The sequence below is a fragment of the Sus scrofa genome, chromosome 7, assembly GCF_054392235.1.
Source record: "Sus scrofa isolate SSC_HxYL_T2T_F1_AM1 chromosome 7, Sscrofa_HxYL_maternal_Yorkshire_Landrace_v2.0, whole genome shotgun sequence".
Taxonomy (NCBI): Eukaryota; Metazoa; Chordata; class Mammalia; order Artiodactyla; family Suidae; genus Sus; species Sus scrofa.
In genome coordinates this window covers 63,255,839-63,271,495 of record NC_139389.1, presented here as the reverse complement: position 1 = coordinate 63,271,495, position 15,657 = coordinate 63,255,839, and the positions used below count along the sequence as shown (strand labels likewise).

The following is a 15,657-nucleotide window of genomic DNA, read 5'->3' as shown; positions in this document are numbered from 1 at the left end:
CATTATCTGGCTTTTCATTTTTTTTTTTAAGGTAGCTTTATCTTGTATACAACACCCACACCCACACCCACCCACACACACCCATTCCAAACGTATAACACCAAACATCAACAGCAACAAAAATCCAGTCTTTCCTTGCTGCACGGCAGGAAAACAGAGCATCAGCTGTCACCTTAAAAATCAGGGAAACCACAAGCTAACACAAAGGAGAAAATGGTAACTCTGGCAGCCAAGGTAGCTATGGCAACAGCTTCTCCTGGAATGGTTTCAAGTAGCCGCTGCTAAAAACAGTCAGCACAAGAACTCTGGTGGCCAACAGTGCAGACAGAACAGGCAGGACAAAACGATCTCTCAAAAATGTGTTTGGGGCATCACCAAATGAACTCCCATGAGACCTACATCCAGAGAGGCCTCAGAAGCCCTTTTCTAAAATCGAGGCGACGCTGGTACATACAGGGCCCAAACACACTGCAAACCATCTCGGGCAGGGGTTCCAATTCAGTGAGGACAGGCCTTCAAAGATCCCAGCTCCTAAACTCACCCAGGCAAGAAAAGGATTTCTTTGTCTCATTGATTTGATTGAGAATCTAGGCTGGACCTCAGAATATGCTTTTCAGCTACACCAACCTTTGAGCTGACAGTTGTTTTATGAGCTGAGCTTCCTTAAAACTGAACTCTAGGGGACATGTCACCTTACTTCTGCTGTGGCACAATAGGATTGTGAGCATCTTGGGAGCACAGAGACACAGGTTTGATCCTCAGCCTGGCACAGTGGGTTGGGGATCCGGCATTGCCCCAGCTGTGGCTTAGTTCGAGACTATGGCTCGGATGTGACAACTGGCCCTGGCCCTCCATGCTGTGGGGTGGCCAAAAAAGAAAGAAAAAAGAAAAGGAAAAAAAAAAAAAAACCCAAAACAAGCATTCTTAACTTGGTCTCTGGAACTGTATGAAATCATATGTGAAAGTGTATGTGTGTATGTGCACCATTTTCTGGGGAGAGGCTCTGCAGATTTAACCAGGTTCTCCAAGGGGCACAGCTCCGAGCTCACCCCTTGTCTCTCCAGAGCCCTGCTACTTGTGCCAAGTCAATGAGAAATAACCAAGATGCTTGTTAACAGGGACTTTTTTTCTTTTTTCATTTCATTTAGGGCCACACCTGCAGCATATGGAAGTTCCCAGACTGGGGGTCAAATTGGACTGCAGCTGCCAGCCTACACCACAGCTCTGGCAGCACAGGATCCGAGCCTCGTCTGTGACCTATACCACAGCTCATGACAACGCTGGTTTCTTTCTTTCTTTCTTTCTTTTTTTTTTTTTGTCTTTTTGCCTTTTCTAGGGCCGCTCCTGAGGCACATGGAGGTTCCCAGGCTAGGGGTCTAATCGGAGCTGTAGCCACTGGCCTACTCCAGAGCCACAGCAATGCGGGATCCTTAACCCACTGAGCAGGGCCAGGGATTGAACCCGCAACCTCATGGTTCCTAGTTGGATTCGTTAACCACTGCGCCATGATGGGAACTCCAACAACGCTGGTTTCTTAACCCACTGAGTGAGGCCAGGGATTGAACCTGTGTCCTCATGGATGCTAGTTGGGTTCATAACTGCTAAGCCATAATGGGAACTCCAGGGCTTTTTAAGTGCAGTGAGTGAAGGGCCAAAACCAAAGTCAAGCAGGAATTCCAGTGTCTCTGACATGATGCTGGTGACAGGGAGCTGAAGTAGACATCCTTCTTGTCCCTTTGGCTGCAAAGGGAACAGAGCTTGGGTGGCTCAACCAGTTTCCTGACTGGTCAAGAGTAGGCTTATTGAACTAAAAACATAAAATAAGCCAGGAGTTCCTGTTGCAGTTCAGGGGTTAACGAACTCGACTAGGAAACATGAGGTTGCGGGTTCGGGCCCCGGCCTTGCTCAGTGGGTTAAGGATCCGGTGTTGCCATGAGCTATGGTATAGGTCGCAGACTCGGGCTCGGATCCTGCGTTGCTGTGGCTGTGGTGTAGGGTGGTGGCTACGGCTCCAATTCAACCCCTGGCCTGAGAACCTTCATGTTCGGAGGGTGTGGCCCTCAAGAGACAAAAAAGACAAAAAACAAAAACAAACAAACAAAAACCGAGGGTCTCAGCAATACGTACCTCTCCACTGTGACTATGAACTGTTCTTGAGGAGTTGTATGGCTGGGCCAGTCAGGTCAGATCCCTTATTCAATTTAACCTAAAAGTTGAAAAAGATTGGATGGTGAGGTTTTAAAGGCCGAAGAAGAAGCAATTTAATTGCAATGTAAGCGTAGTCTCAGTTTTTCCTACATTTAAAGTCTTTAGGGAAAAAGACAATTTCTTTAATTAACACGTGTGCCACATTCTTGGCCATTTGGACAGGCCTGCTGGGGGAAGGCTTTGTGAATCCATTGACAGGCTCTCTATGGTTTCCAGGACAAGTTATCTGCTGCGTTCAGAACTCGTGCTAACGCAAACTCACACTGCTTTTACCCTTTATCTCATAACATAATCTTCAGAGACACCTGACAGCTATCAGCCCTGTGTGACCAAGGAAGTAACTTAGCCAGGGTGAGGTCAAGACAGCAGGCAGTTGACTTGTTTCAGCTCTTCGAAATGTACAGCAACAACAGGGAAGGAAAAAAAAAAAAAAAAAAAAAAGGAGCTCAGAAAAAAGGACACAGGTAGGCTCAAAATCACATTTTCAGAAACAGAACAGAAAGTCATGGGTGAGGAGCCGAACCCCCTGCTGGATCTGGTCCACACTGGGGGGCTGGAGGCTGCCTGCATGGGGGCATTGTGAGGTACAAGGGCTTACAGTGAGAAGGGGAACCAGAGCCTGGCCCACTGGGCTGAGTATCTATAGCTTCCAAAGCAGCAGAGGAGACAAAAAGGAGAAAGGGGGAGGGGGAGAGACAGCCAGTGTCTCCATAGCTCTGGATGTGTGCCAAGCTCTGCTCGTCACCCTTTACACAAACAAATGCTTTCCATCATACCTTTGAGGTCGGTGCTATCATTATCCCCATTTTATAGATGAGGAAACTGAGGCATAAAAACTTGAGTAACTCGCCCAAGGTCACACAGCTAGCAGGTGGAAAAATCAAGATTCCTATCCAGCTCCACAGAGAGCCCTTTTAAACAGAACTTGAAAGCAGGAAAGGTAAAGAAAGAGGGAGAAACAAGAAAGAAAGCAGACGGTACAGGAAAACACAAATGAGACACCAAAAGCTGGCTCAAAGTCATACGACTGTGAAAGACTAGAGCTGGAATTCGAGCCTAATTTTCTCTGATTCCCCTGCACCAAAATGATTTAAAAAGAAAATGAAAGCCAGTAGAAGGGGAGATTCAATTAACCTTCAGAGTAGCCTTGCTCAATTTCCAACTCTTATTTGTTCTTCCTATTCTGTGACAAATTAGCCACAGAGGGCCAGGCTTTGATGAGGAGGGGACGATAGAGCAACGTCTGCAGCCACATCACAAGCCACCTGACCTTTCCAGGGCTCAGCGGCCAGCTAAAAAACAATGGACGTGTCAGAGCAAAGATCCTAAACTGGCAACCCACAGGATGGCACTGCATCGGGCTGGCATTTTCAAAAACAGAATTTATTTATTAGCTGCTATGTTATAAACATCAGGAGATTTCAGATTAAAATCTGGATTTCTGATTTCTCTTGGAAAAAAAAAAAAACAAAAAACTCAGCAGATTTAGCAGGACTGATCCAGCACAGTCACCTGGCAGCAGTGAAGGGAGCTGGGTGGGGGGCACCCCCTTTCCATGCTGCCATGTCCCCACCAGCCCTGTCGTGGTCCCCAACTTTGATCCCTGGCCAACTTAATCACTAGTGATAATTGAATGAGCCCTGGAGGCATCTGAATGTGCAACATTTGGAGAAATCTAGGGTCCCTTCTAGTCCCGGATAAGGCTGTATTGGTTGAATATTTAAAACATACGCTATCAGTATACATAGAAATAAATTTTTAAAAACAATATGGAAAGGCAGAGTAGCAGATACCAAAATGTAGTACGTGTTATTCATTGCTATTCACATGGATGTTTATTTACACCTTCACTCTTCTTTTTTGTTGTTGTTCTTTTTTGTTTTTTTTTTTTAGGGCTGCACCTGTGGCATACAGGGGTTCCCAGGCTAGGGGTCAAATCGGAGCTGTAGCTGTCGGCCTACACCACAGCCACAGCAACTTGGGATCCGAGCCATATCTGTGACCTACACGACAGCCCACGGCAACACCGGATCCTTAACCCACTGAGCAAGGTCAGGGATCGAACCCACATCCTCGTGGATGCTAGTCGGTTTGGTTAACCACTGAGCCATGACGGGAACTCCTTAATCTGTACTTTCTAATGACATAGAAGGAAGTACTATTTCCCCGAATCTTTATAGATGCTACACTGGCTGGGTTATTATTAGCACACAGGCAATTTTTCTTTTTCTTTTCCAAAATTCATGATGACTATACACATTTTTATGACAAAAAAAAAAAGCTTTAAAAAGCAACAAACAAAATCTAAAATGAAATTAAGCAACTCTGGACAAGGAAAATACCTATGTCAAGATATACAACAATTAAGTATACGACTAAGCCTATACTGGAGCTGAGCTTTCTGACTGCCAGGGGGAAAAGGAAAATCTAATCAGAACGGCAGTTCTCCTAAATACAGAGCTAACAGATATGACACTCTTCTTACCCCAGCAAGTACAACAGACACTCAGAAAAAAACATGGTTTTTCTGGCATGGATTTATTTTATTTTACTTTATTTTTATTTATTTATTTATTTTTTGCTTTTTAGGGCCACCCTTGCAGCATATGGAAGTTCCTAGGCTAGGGGTCACATTGGAGCTACAGCTTCCAGCCTAGGCCACAGCCACAGCAACACTAGATCTGAACCAGGTCTGTGACCTACACCACAGCTCATGGCAACACTGGATCCTTAACCCACTGATGGAGGCCAAGGACCGAAGCCTCATCCTCATGGATACTAGTTGGATTCATTTCTGCTGTGCCACAATGGAAACCCCTCTGACATGGATTTATTTAAAAAAAAAAACTAAAATTTCTGCGGGATTTTACATCAGGGGCCCAGAAGGATGTGATAGGCAATGTCCTCCTACAACTTTTTTTTTAATAGAAAATGCAGTAGAGAATTAATCTACTCAACCCTTGAAAAATGCCAAGACTTTAAAATTGAATTAATTCAATTCAGTGAAGGCAATCCTATGAGAGGTTTCTAATTATTATGGTCCAAATACACAGCAGCCTTGAACTGAAGCCTTGAGGAGCAGGGCAGTCCCACCACATATCACTAGGGCTACCTCCCTCGTACTTCAGGGGCCTCGAGGACCTGATGACCTACTGTGTGCCTGGCACTGTGCCAAGTGATGTGCAGAACCACAATCAAGCAGAATTCTCATTTCAAAGGAGGAGAAAAGGAGTTTATGTTAAGGCCACGTAGACTTTAGAAACGTGGGGACAAGAATAAATAAACTAGGAAGGACTTACAGAGCAGCTAGAACCAGCCCTAGGACTTACTGAGCACAGGATTTAGAAAAAGTGTGTGTAAGTGTGCCTGAGAGAGACTGTGTGTGTGTGGGTGCACCAGACATACTACACCAACAATTAAATGACACTTGTAGAATAAAACTCGTGATATTCACTTCAACTTATCTGGCTGCATTTTAGTTTCCAGTGGTCTTTCTTTTTCAGTTTGACCTGCCTCTAGAAATGAACATTTTGCACTTATTCCAGACATAATGAACGCTGTTTCTATTGTACTGTTTTGTCTGCCCTCTCTCCCTTTCTGGGCAGGTGAAATCTAGTTAAAATGGACATCAGGGGTGTTCTGGTTATGACGCAGCAGAAACAAATTTGATTAGTATCCATGAGGACGAGGGTTCGATCCCTGGCATCGCTCAGTGGGTTGAGGATCCGGCGTTGCTGTCAGCTGTGGTGTAGGTCACAGATGTGGCTCGGATCCAGTGGTGCTGTGGCTGTGGCGTAGGCCAGCGGCAACAGCTCCAATTAGCCCCCTAGCCTGGGAACCTCCATATGTTGTGGGTGTGGCCCTAAAAAGACAAAAAAGCAGGAAGAAGAAGAAGAAAAAAAAGGACATCAGGCAGCCTAGGGCCAGGTATGTGGAAGAGACGGAAAGGAAACATTTTCCCACCCCCGCCCCATCCGTTTCCATCTCTGTCTCTGTGACGAGCTGAGCTTACGTGCACCTGATCAGCTCTTCTTCCATCAGGAGCCCCACACTCTCCTGCTCCCACCACTGCCTTTTTATGAGTGGAATTGAGTGCTGTCTGTAAGAGTTAAAACTCCATTTGCCATTTCTACATTCACAAAGAAATCCAAGAAAGCTGCCAGAGGCCCAGCAGCACAGGAACCTTCAGTACTGCCCTTGACCTCTAAGACATGCCTCACAGCATCTCCACCAGCAGGAGGGTTTCTGCTCTCTCAGGACAAAGGGCCTTCTTTTCAGGAGGAGGCTCAGATTCAGCAAGAGATGCCCCAGCCTGGGGGGTCTGAGACCTGGGTCCTGGTGTCTGCTCTGTCCCTTCTTAGCTGGCGACCTTGAACAAGTTAGCTAACCTTTCTGGGCCCTAAAAGGATTCATTTGTAAAATGAGAGCATTAGATTACAAGTCGATGAGGCTAGAGGTCTCTCTCAGCTCAAAATTTCTGAGATTCTAGGGATAGAATTGCAGTTGTTGGCTAAAGAGGGCAGGACACACTCTCTCTCAGTGTGCTCTGTAACAGAAGACAGCCTTATTTTCCAGCCTCCTTTGGGGACCATTAAACAGTAAAACTCTTAAGAACTAACAACCCTCGGGGCCTTTGTTCTTCCTCCAAATAAGTTAAACAGTTACATAGTTTCAGCTGTGCGATTTATGCCAATAATTCCAGCCTATTCATGCCACCTCCATGGGTGAGTGATGACTTCAACCTTGGAATATTAATGTTCACTGAGAAACTAAAACTGACAGTGAGAGGGGAAAAAAAAGGAAAAAAACGCAGCAGAGACCGAAAACATGGAAAATTCATGACCTGGGGTAGTGGGGTGAATATCATTCTCCCCAAAACTCATGCCCACCAGGAACCTGTGAATGTGACTTTCTTTCAATATGGGGTCTTTGCAGTTGCAATCAAGCTAAGATGGGGTCACACTGCTTAGAGCAGACCTTAACCCCACCGCTAGTGTCCTTGTAAGAAGAGAGAAATTTGGACAATGAACAGAGGCAAGGCCGTATGAAGGCGGACGTAGAGACTTCCAAACCAACAACACCAAGGATGGCCAGCAACCATCAGAAGCGGGCGAGACGCTGGGAACAGGCTTTCCCCCAGAGCCCTCAAGAAGAACCTTGTTGAAGAACCAAGCCTCAGAACCTTGTCCACACCTGATCTCAGACATCTAGCTTCCAGAACTGTGGCAGCATTGGCTCAAATTACCTCTCGTGACTCAGCACTTCCACCCATCCTTTAGAGGCTGAAGAGACCCTTTGCCACATCTTTGGTTGTTTGTTTTTTTTTTTTTAACTCAGTGAATTTTATTATATCTTGAGTTGTACAATGATCATCACGACCCAGTTTTACAGCATTTCCATCCCGAACACCCAGCCCATCCCTCCCCTCGTCACGCCTTTTCGAAAGGTGCCTGTGGAGTTCTTGTCGTAGCACAGTGGTTAACGAATCTGACTAGGAACCATGAGGTTGCAGGTTCGATCCCTGGCCTTGCTCAGTGGGTTAAGGATCTGGCATTGCCGTGGTGTAGGTTGCAGACGAGGCTCGGATCCTGCGTTGCTGTGGCTCTGGCGTGGGCTGGCAGCTACAGCTCCGATTGGTCCCCTAGCCTGGGAACCTCCATATGCCGCGGGAGTGGCCCTAGAAAAGGTCAAAAGACAAAAAAAAAAAAAAAAAAAAAAATTAAAGAAAGGTGCCTTGTTACCCAGACCAGCTCCAACTAAGACAGACCACATTCAGCCAACAATACGATATTCCTAGGCTACCTGCTAACACAGGACAAACTGTATTTTGTGCACAGGTGTTTACTGGCCTGGCCTCTCTGACTCTGTGATTCAGGGTCATCATTTCCTCTCCTGTCATCAGAAAAGTGAGGGAGCCCAGGGGCAGAGACATTGTGGGGTGGGTGGGGAAGGCCCTCTCTTCCTCGAAACCCAAAGGACTTAAAAAAAAACACACACACTTTCAATACATTCATAGGTCCCACGGCAAATACTTCTCAAGGAAAACCAAAGCAAACCAAACTCCTAAAGGATTTTTCTCTTCCAATCCCAATCTGGTTGAAGTGGATTATGTTTAGGTTCAGGTCTTGGTGTCAAGTACCTGATCCCAAGTTACGTATCTGTCCTTGGGCAAATTTCTTATCTCCTCTGGCCTCATCTGCAAACTGAAGGTGTTAATACACAGAGAGTTTTATTTTACTTTATTTATGTATAGAAAGAACATCAACGATTATATCAGCATCACATACGACGTCTTTTTTTTTTTTTTGTCTCTTTAGGGCTGCACCTGTAGCATATGGAAGTTCCCAGGCTAGGGGTCGAATCAGAGCTGCAGCTGCCGGCCTACACCACAGCCACAGCAACGTGGGATCCGAGCCACGTCTGTGACCTTACACCACAGCTCATGGCAACGCTGGGTCCTTAACCCACTGAGCGAGGCCAGGGATCAAATCCATGTCCTCATAGATACTAGTCAGGTTCATTACTCCTGAACCACAATGGGAACTCCCCACAGAGTATTTTAAAACAATCCCTGGCATACAATAAGTGTCCCCCAAATATCAGCTATCCTGTCACCACCATTAAACTCTTGTCTATTTTGCCTTTGTAAACGCCCTAACTGAAGAGACAGAAATTCCCACAATGGATACGTTTTCCCAGTGGACACAGAGTCTTCAGCAACAGTGAAATAACCAGCAGACCCACTGCTTGGGCCTCCTCCAACAAGATGAAAATTAATCCCAGGACACACTCTTGATTCTTCTAATGCGGAACTGTATCAGAAAGAATAAATCGCTGGATAACAAGCGCTCATCACCAAGGTCCATTATCAGTTCCAAGAGGTGTTGTTTCTGGGCTAAAAGGGGTCTGGCAGTGCACAGCCTGGGCGGGCCCCCTCTTTCTGATACACTCACCCTCCCGCCTCCTGCTGAGGGGCCCCTCCTTTCCCACAGAGAGACTATTCCTTCCCTGCCACCTACTTCCTGCAGGTAAATCCACCTTACCCAGCTCAGGTCTCCTGGCAGACCTCTTCAATGCCCTGAAGTAAAAACCCTGGGCCAGCCCAGTAAGCCTCAGGCAGGCTTCTTCCCCCCAGATGGCACTGCTGTGAGCTGTGGCATAGGTCAGATCCCACGTTGCTGTGGCTGTGGTATAGGCTGGCAGCGGCAGCTCTGATTCAGCCCCTAGCCTGGGAACCTCCATATGCTTCAGGTGTGGTCCCAGAAGGGAAGGGAGGGAGGGAGGGAGGAAGAGAGAAATAACTAAATCAGGCCTCCGCAGAAGTGAACAAGCCCAGGCGAGACCACTAGAACAAAGCCCAGCTCTTTGCATTTGTTACGCTGGGACACTGACAGAGACACTGCCAGAAGGTTCTGAGGTGTGTCCTGGTCTACCTAGACCTTCGCACCCTTGGAAACCTGGGCTGCTTTGGGTCCCATTCTGATCTCACAGTGCGATTTCAATTCCCTGGGTGATCGCCTCTGCCAGAAGCTCGCAGAACCATTTTCTCGGCACATCCAGGCTGTTCCAGTCCCGTGTGACTTCTCAAGGAGAGTTCCACTGGCTGAGTCTTTAGGGCAACTGGGTTTTGAAATCCCCCCTCTCACCATCACCAGCACCTCAGGCCTCAGATGATGGAGAACACTGGCAATAACATTAAGTATCAAATACCTAGACCACTTCCTTCAGCAGATCAAACCAGGGTGCAGCCCTGGGGGCCTGGGCCTGGGCCTGGGTTATGGTGCCTGGAAGTGGCTGAGGGCAGAGAGACTGAAGGCAAGATCTACTCCCACGATGCTTAGAAGTCAGGTCTTTGGAGGTGAAGGGACTGTCTTAAGTCACACACAGTTTGGTAAAGAGAAGGAAATTTACAGATAATGAAATACATTTAGGTTAATGTCACTTTCAGGTGCATTTCAAATAAGACCTTTTTGTGCAAACTCATTTCATGTGATAATGAGTTTATTATTATTATTATTTTTGTCTTTTGGGGCCTCACCAAAGGCACATGGAGGTTCCCAGGCTAGGGGTCGAATCTGCAGCTGCTGGCTTACATCACAGTCATAGCAATGCCAGCTCTGAGCCACGGCTGCGACCTACACCACAGCTCACAGCAAAGCTGGATCCTTAACCCACTGAGTGAGGCCAGGGATCGAATCTGTGTCCTCATGGAGACTAGTCAGATTCGTTTCTGCTGAGCCACAAAGGGAACTCCAACAATTATTTTTAATCATATTCTTCTACAAAGTTCTAAGGTCATACACTCATCCTGTTGAAATTTCAGAAAATGTCCTACCAGTTCCTACCCTGAGGAAAGTTATCTTGTAAGAGAAAATGTGAACTTCATGTTTAAATATCAGGAATGGGTCCTAACCCACAGCTTTCAGCAAATAAAGTCACTAAGCTAAAAATAGCTGGAAACTGAATCACCAGTTAAGCATGCACATTTAATTAAGCACTTTTCATGTCTTTACTGAAATACCAAAAGGGAGCTGGCCTCTCCCATTAGCAAAGAGCCTTGCTTCTACTGGAAGACATCGGATAGAGCACTTAGTAAAATCACAAGCAAAATTATTTTCCCCGCCGTCAAGAAACAACTCAATGCACACCTGAGAGCAAGGCAAAAACCCTCAGCTCAGGCTTTCCTCTATGGAGATGGAAGAATTTTCTAGCAGGACAGGTATTTTGAAGAAGATATTTGAAAGCTCTAACACTGCTTTCAAAAAATACTGTAATTAAATTCTGTAACATCAAAAGCAAAATCTCAGTTTACCAGAACCCAACAAACCCAAGTGCCTCGTTTACGGAAAGTTTTAAGAAACAGTTATAAGCGAAGAGAAGGGCATCTCCAGATTTATGGCACAGAAAAAACTTCTGGAATAACAAGGATCACATTCAGTCTTCTCTGACTGTGAACAAGCTTCCAGAAGGAGGGACCTGGGGGATGGGGTGGGAGGGCAAGACTTAGCACTCAGTACAACCCATGGCTGAAGAATCACGGACCCCATGGAATTCACTAGAGCAGAGAAGAGAGTTTCACCCAGAGCTGCAAGAGAAAGGACTTACAGCTCCCTTCAGTTACTGAGAAAATAGACAGAATGGGGCAGCCCCATTCCTGAGCATTCTAGTGTCCCAAGGGTCCCAGTGGCAGGTCAGTGCACAGTACTTGGCTAAAACACACTTCTTTTTTGGCCATGCTTGCGGCGGTACATGGAAATGCCCAAACCAAGGATCGAACCCACGCCACAGCAGTGACCCGAGTAGTGACAATGCCAGATCCTTAATCCCCTGGCCACCAGGGAACTCCAACATCCACACCTTAAAGCTGTAATGGGAGCATTTACCACATTCGGCCCGGCCCGTATCATTCTGACACTTGACTTTCAACCCAGCAGGCAGCAAGAAGTAGCTCTGTGAGGGTCACGGTGCTCGCCCCTCCCTGAGTTAGAACTGCTTCCCCCGCTCGCAGGGCTGGGCCAGGCTGAGCTCATGGGCTCCAGGCTGTTCCCAGCGCTGGGCTCTTTGATGATGAATTCTGTCCGGGAGTGAGAACTGTAGCTCTCCTCAGGGCTCGCCCCAGAAAGCAGGAAAGCTTCCCGGCTTCCTGTCCTTCTGAAACCGAGGGAAGGTTCTAGGCGCCAGGGTAGGCAGTCCCATGGCATTCGAGGCGTGCTTTACTTATTTCTGTTTTATATACCACAGGCTCTGTGGGTGGAAAAGGGATCTCTTGCCAGCTTGGAAAGGTCACAGGCGTTTCATTGCGACAAGCGCCCAAGTCCTAGAAGACAAACTCCAGAGAAATCCGAAGGACCAGCTCACACTCAGGCCCTGAGGCTACAAAAGCAGGCCAGAGTATGACAGGAGAGTCACTCTTCTGGGGCTGGACAAGCCCACACTGGGCCTCCAGGGAGCCGTACCCAGCCTCTGCCATCCTGGTTCAGAACCTGCCTCTGGTTCTGAGAGCTAAGCAGAGCCTCACCCTCTGCTTAGATCGCTGGCAAGTGGAAGGACCCAGACGGACATGCTGGATTCTGGACGGCAGAAGAGGAGGGGGCCCCCGTTTGTGTCTCCATTCAACTTGCCTCCAAGGGCATCTGGAATTATTCTCCACTCCGAGGATGCTGTGCTGTGTAGCTGTAGGCAAGTCACGTGCTCTCTCTGGGGATTTTGAAGTTTACCTTAAGAGCCCATGTGGTATAATCATATGGCAGTGATTTTATTTTTTTCCTTCCAGTTTTATTGAGACGTAGTTGACATACAGCACTGGGTAAGCTTAAGGTGAACAGTATCATGATTTGACTTACATACGTCATGAAACGATTACCACGATAAGTTCAGGGAACATCTGTCACCTTATGTAGATACAAAATTAAAGAAATAGGAAAAAAACGCTTAGGATTTACTCTCTTAACAACTTTCGCATGTAGCACAGAGCAGTGCTGCTTATAGTTATCATGCAGACAGCACATCCCTAGTGTTTGTTTATCTTGTAACTGAAGTCTGAACCTTTGGGACTGCCCTCATCCAATTCCCCTCCCTCCCCCTGGTAACCACAAATCCGATCTCTTTATCTATGGGTTGTTTGTTCATTTGTTTTTGAAGGGAAATTGACCTATGACACTATGTTATTTCCTGTTGCCCAACACAGTGATTCAATATTCCCATACTTTTTGAAATGACCACCACGTGTAGGTAGAGGATGTCACCATGCAAATACGTTAGATAATTCCTGACCGTATTCTCCACCTTGAACATGTCATACTTGTGACTCATTGATTCTGCAATTGGAAGTTTGCACTCTTAATCTCCCTCGCCTATTTCTTTTCTCCCTCCAACTCCTTCCCTTCCGGCAACCACCTGCTGGTTCTCTCTGTCTCTAAATCTGTTTCTGTTTTGTTATGGCCATTCCTTTGTTTTGTTTTTTTAGACTCCACATATAAGTGGAATCATGTAGTACTTGTCTTTGACTGACTTCTTTCACTTAGCTTAATATCCTATGGGTCCATCCATGCTGTTGCAAATGGCAAGATTTTATTCCTTATCACGGCTGAGTAATATTCCCCTGCGTATATATACTATATCTTCTTTATCCAGTCACCTACTGATGGGCACTTAGGTTGCTTCCATTTCTTGGCGATTGTAAATAATGCTGCAATGAATATAGGGGTGCATATATACTTTCTAATTAGAGTTTTCATTTTCCTCACATATATACCCAGGGTTGTAACTGCTGGATCATAGTGCAGAGTTCCAATTATAATTTTTCAAGGACTCTCCATTACTGTTTTCCACGGTGGCTGCATCACTTTACACGCCTACCAACAGTGCTTGAGGACGCTGTTTTCTTCATATCCTTGTCAGCACTTATTGTTTGTTCTTATTTTTTTTTTTTTTTTGTCTTTTCTGTCTTTTTTTAGGGCTGCACCCACAGCATATGGAGGTTCCCAGGCTAGGGGTCTAATCGGAGCTGTTGCCACCGGCCTACACCACAGCCACAGCAACGTGGGATCTGAGCCACCTCTGCGACCTATACCACAGCTCATGGCAATGCTGGATCCTTAACCCACTGAGTGAGGCCAGGGATTGAACCCGCAACCTCATGGTTCCTAGTCGGATTCATTCCCACTGTGCCACAGCCAGGGCATTTTCAACAGGTGAGGAACATAGGAAAGGGTCCCCCGGCAGTCTTGAGCTTGACTTCATGAGACCCTTCTACGGAGGACACTGCACATCTAGAAAAATAAGAATTCAAAGGCTCTGAGAATTCAAAGGCTCTGAGATGGAAAGGGCGGCCGTCTGGGTTGATGTATTGGGGTCTCAGTTAAAGAGGCGGCTTTTCCAAGTAAAGAGACAGGAGGAGGTTCACGCCCATGAAAGTCCCATCTCACCATTCATCCAGCATGAACATCTCATATTGTTCTGGACATTCCTCCCTTTCCACCCACTTTGGACGGGAGCTTTAGCAGCCTTCTTGAAAGCCCGAGGGCAAGTCCCAACTGTCACCCTTAGTCGCCCAGCAGCCTTCCTCCTTTAGTTTTGTCTCAATTTTGCCTGTTTCAGGCAGGCATTTGCCCCGAGTCCCTCCCCTCTTCATGGGAGCAGAGACCCAACCACGAGTCTACTTTACAGGTCTTCCTCTGCTGGGCTTTCCCTATGTGTGTGTGCTGCAAACCATCAATTTCCAGGAAGGCAAAGAACTCTCCATCCAGGAAGATTATTTCATTGGAAATGAAGGAAACACTTCTCCATCACTGGGAAAGAAAGGGATCCCTTTTCCCCCAAACTGGCTGACCTGTATAAGGTGAGAGCACCTTCATGGATAAAGCAGCGGTTTGGGAAAGAAAAGGACAGAACTCCCCCCCTCCAAAAAAAGTGTGTCAATACTACTGGGGGAGACATTTGCAAAATGACACCCCCTTCAGACATTCCACCCTGTTCTCCACAGGTACCAAAAGCTTCAGTTCCATTCTAAACTCTGTGGGGACAATGAAAGAAGAAAATACATGCATCCAGGAAATAATTAGAAAACAGTGCAAAACCATGTATAATTAAAAATGAAATCCTGACGTTCCAACTATAAGTATAGAGGAAATCAAAGAAAGGCAGAGAGAAGGAGGAGGTAGACTCGGGTAGCTGGACGACCACGGTAAGGGACAGAACAGAAGAAGTGGGGGTGGGGTGGGTAGAGACCCCACAGGCGGAGCTGAAGTCTGGGAATGCTGGGCAGCTAGGAGACTGGCCGGCAGGGCTAGCGGGACGGGTTTGGGAGCAGTGGGAGTGAGCCATTGTGCAAGAAGCTTCAGGGCTTTACTTCCCGGAGGGATTACAGACATTCAGCCTGGAAGACGGTGCCTTGATGGAGACTGCTGGCCGGCCCACTGGGGACACACCTGCGTTGGTAGGTGTGAGAAGCCTTCACTGGGCTTGTGCATAACCTGACCCGTGGGACGTTGGACAAGTGTTGTCATTAACTCCTTAAATGTCACCCTGAGCCCCCAAGGCATCCAGATCGTTTTTGTACAACCTGCTGAACTTTTCAGGAACCTTCATCTGAGGGCTATCCCCTCCAGGCCCTAAAAATCTTACCATTTCCAACCTTCACATTTTGCAAATCTTTCTGTCTTTTTTTTTTTTTTTTTTTTGTCTTTTTAGGGCCACACCCATGGCATATTGAGGTTCCCAGGCTAGGGTTCAAAGCAATGCAGGATCCAAGCTGCATCTGTGACCTACACCACAGCTCACGGCAACACCGGATCCTTAACCCACTGATCGAGGCCAGGGATCGAACAAGCATCCACATGGATACCAGTCGCGTTAATTTCCACTGAGCCACAATGGGACCTCCTGCAAATACCCTTTCATGACTGGAAAATCTCCAAGCCTCATCTCCGCATAAAAGTGATGATTCAT

The 15,657-nt window shown here is 46.8% G+C and overlaps 1 protein-coding gene across 9 annotated transcripts in view; it reads right to left on the bottom strand.

The window, feature by feature from the left end:
* ABHD2 (abhydrolase domain containing 2, acylglycerol lipase) overlaps window positions 1-15,657 on the bottom strand; it is a 120,338-nt gene that overhangs the window by 90,801 nt on the left and 13,880 nt on the right. For all 9 annotated transcript variants that reach the window (XR_014810459.1, XR_014810465.1, XR_014810466.1 and 6 more), the window contains exon 2: window positions 2,128-2,206. The gene's annotated coding sequence lies outside the window, so the exon portion shown is untranslated. The remainder of the gene's footprint in view (window positions 1-2,127; window positions 2,207-15,657) is intronic.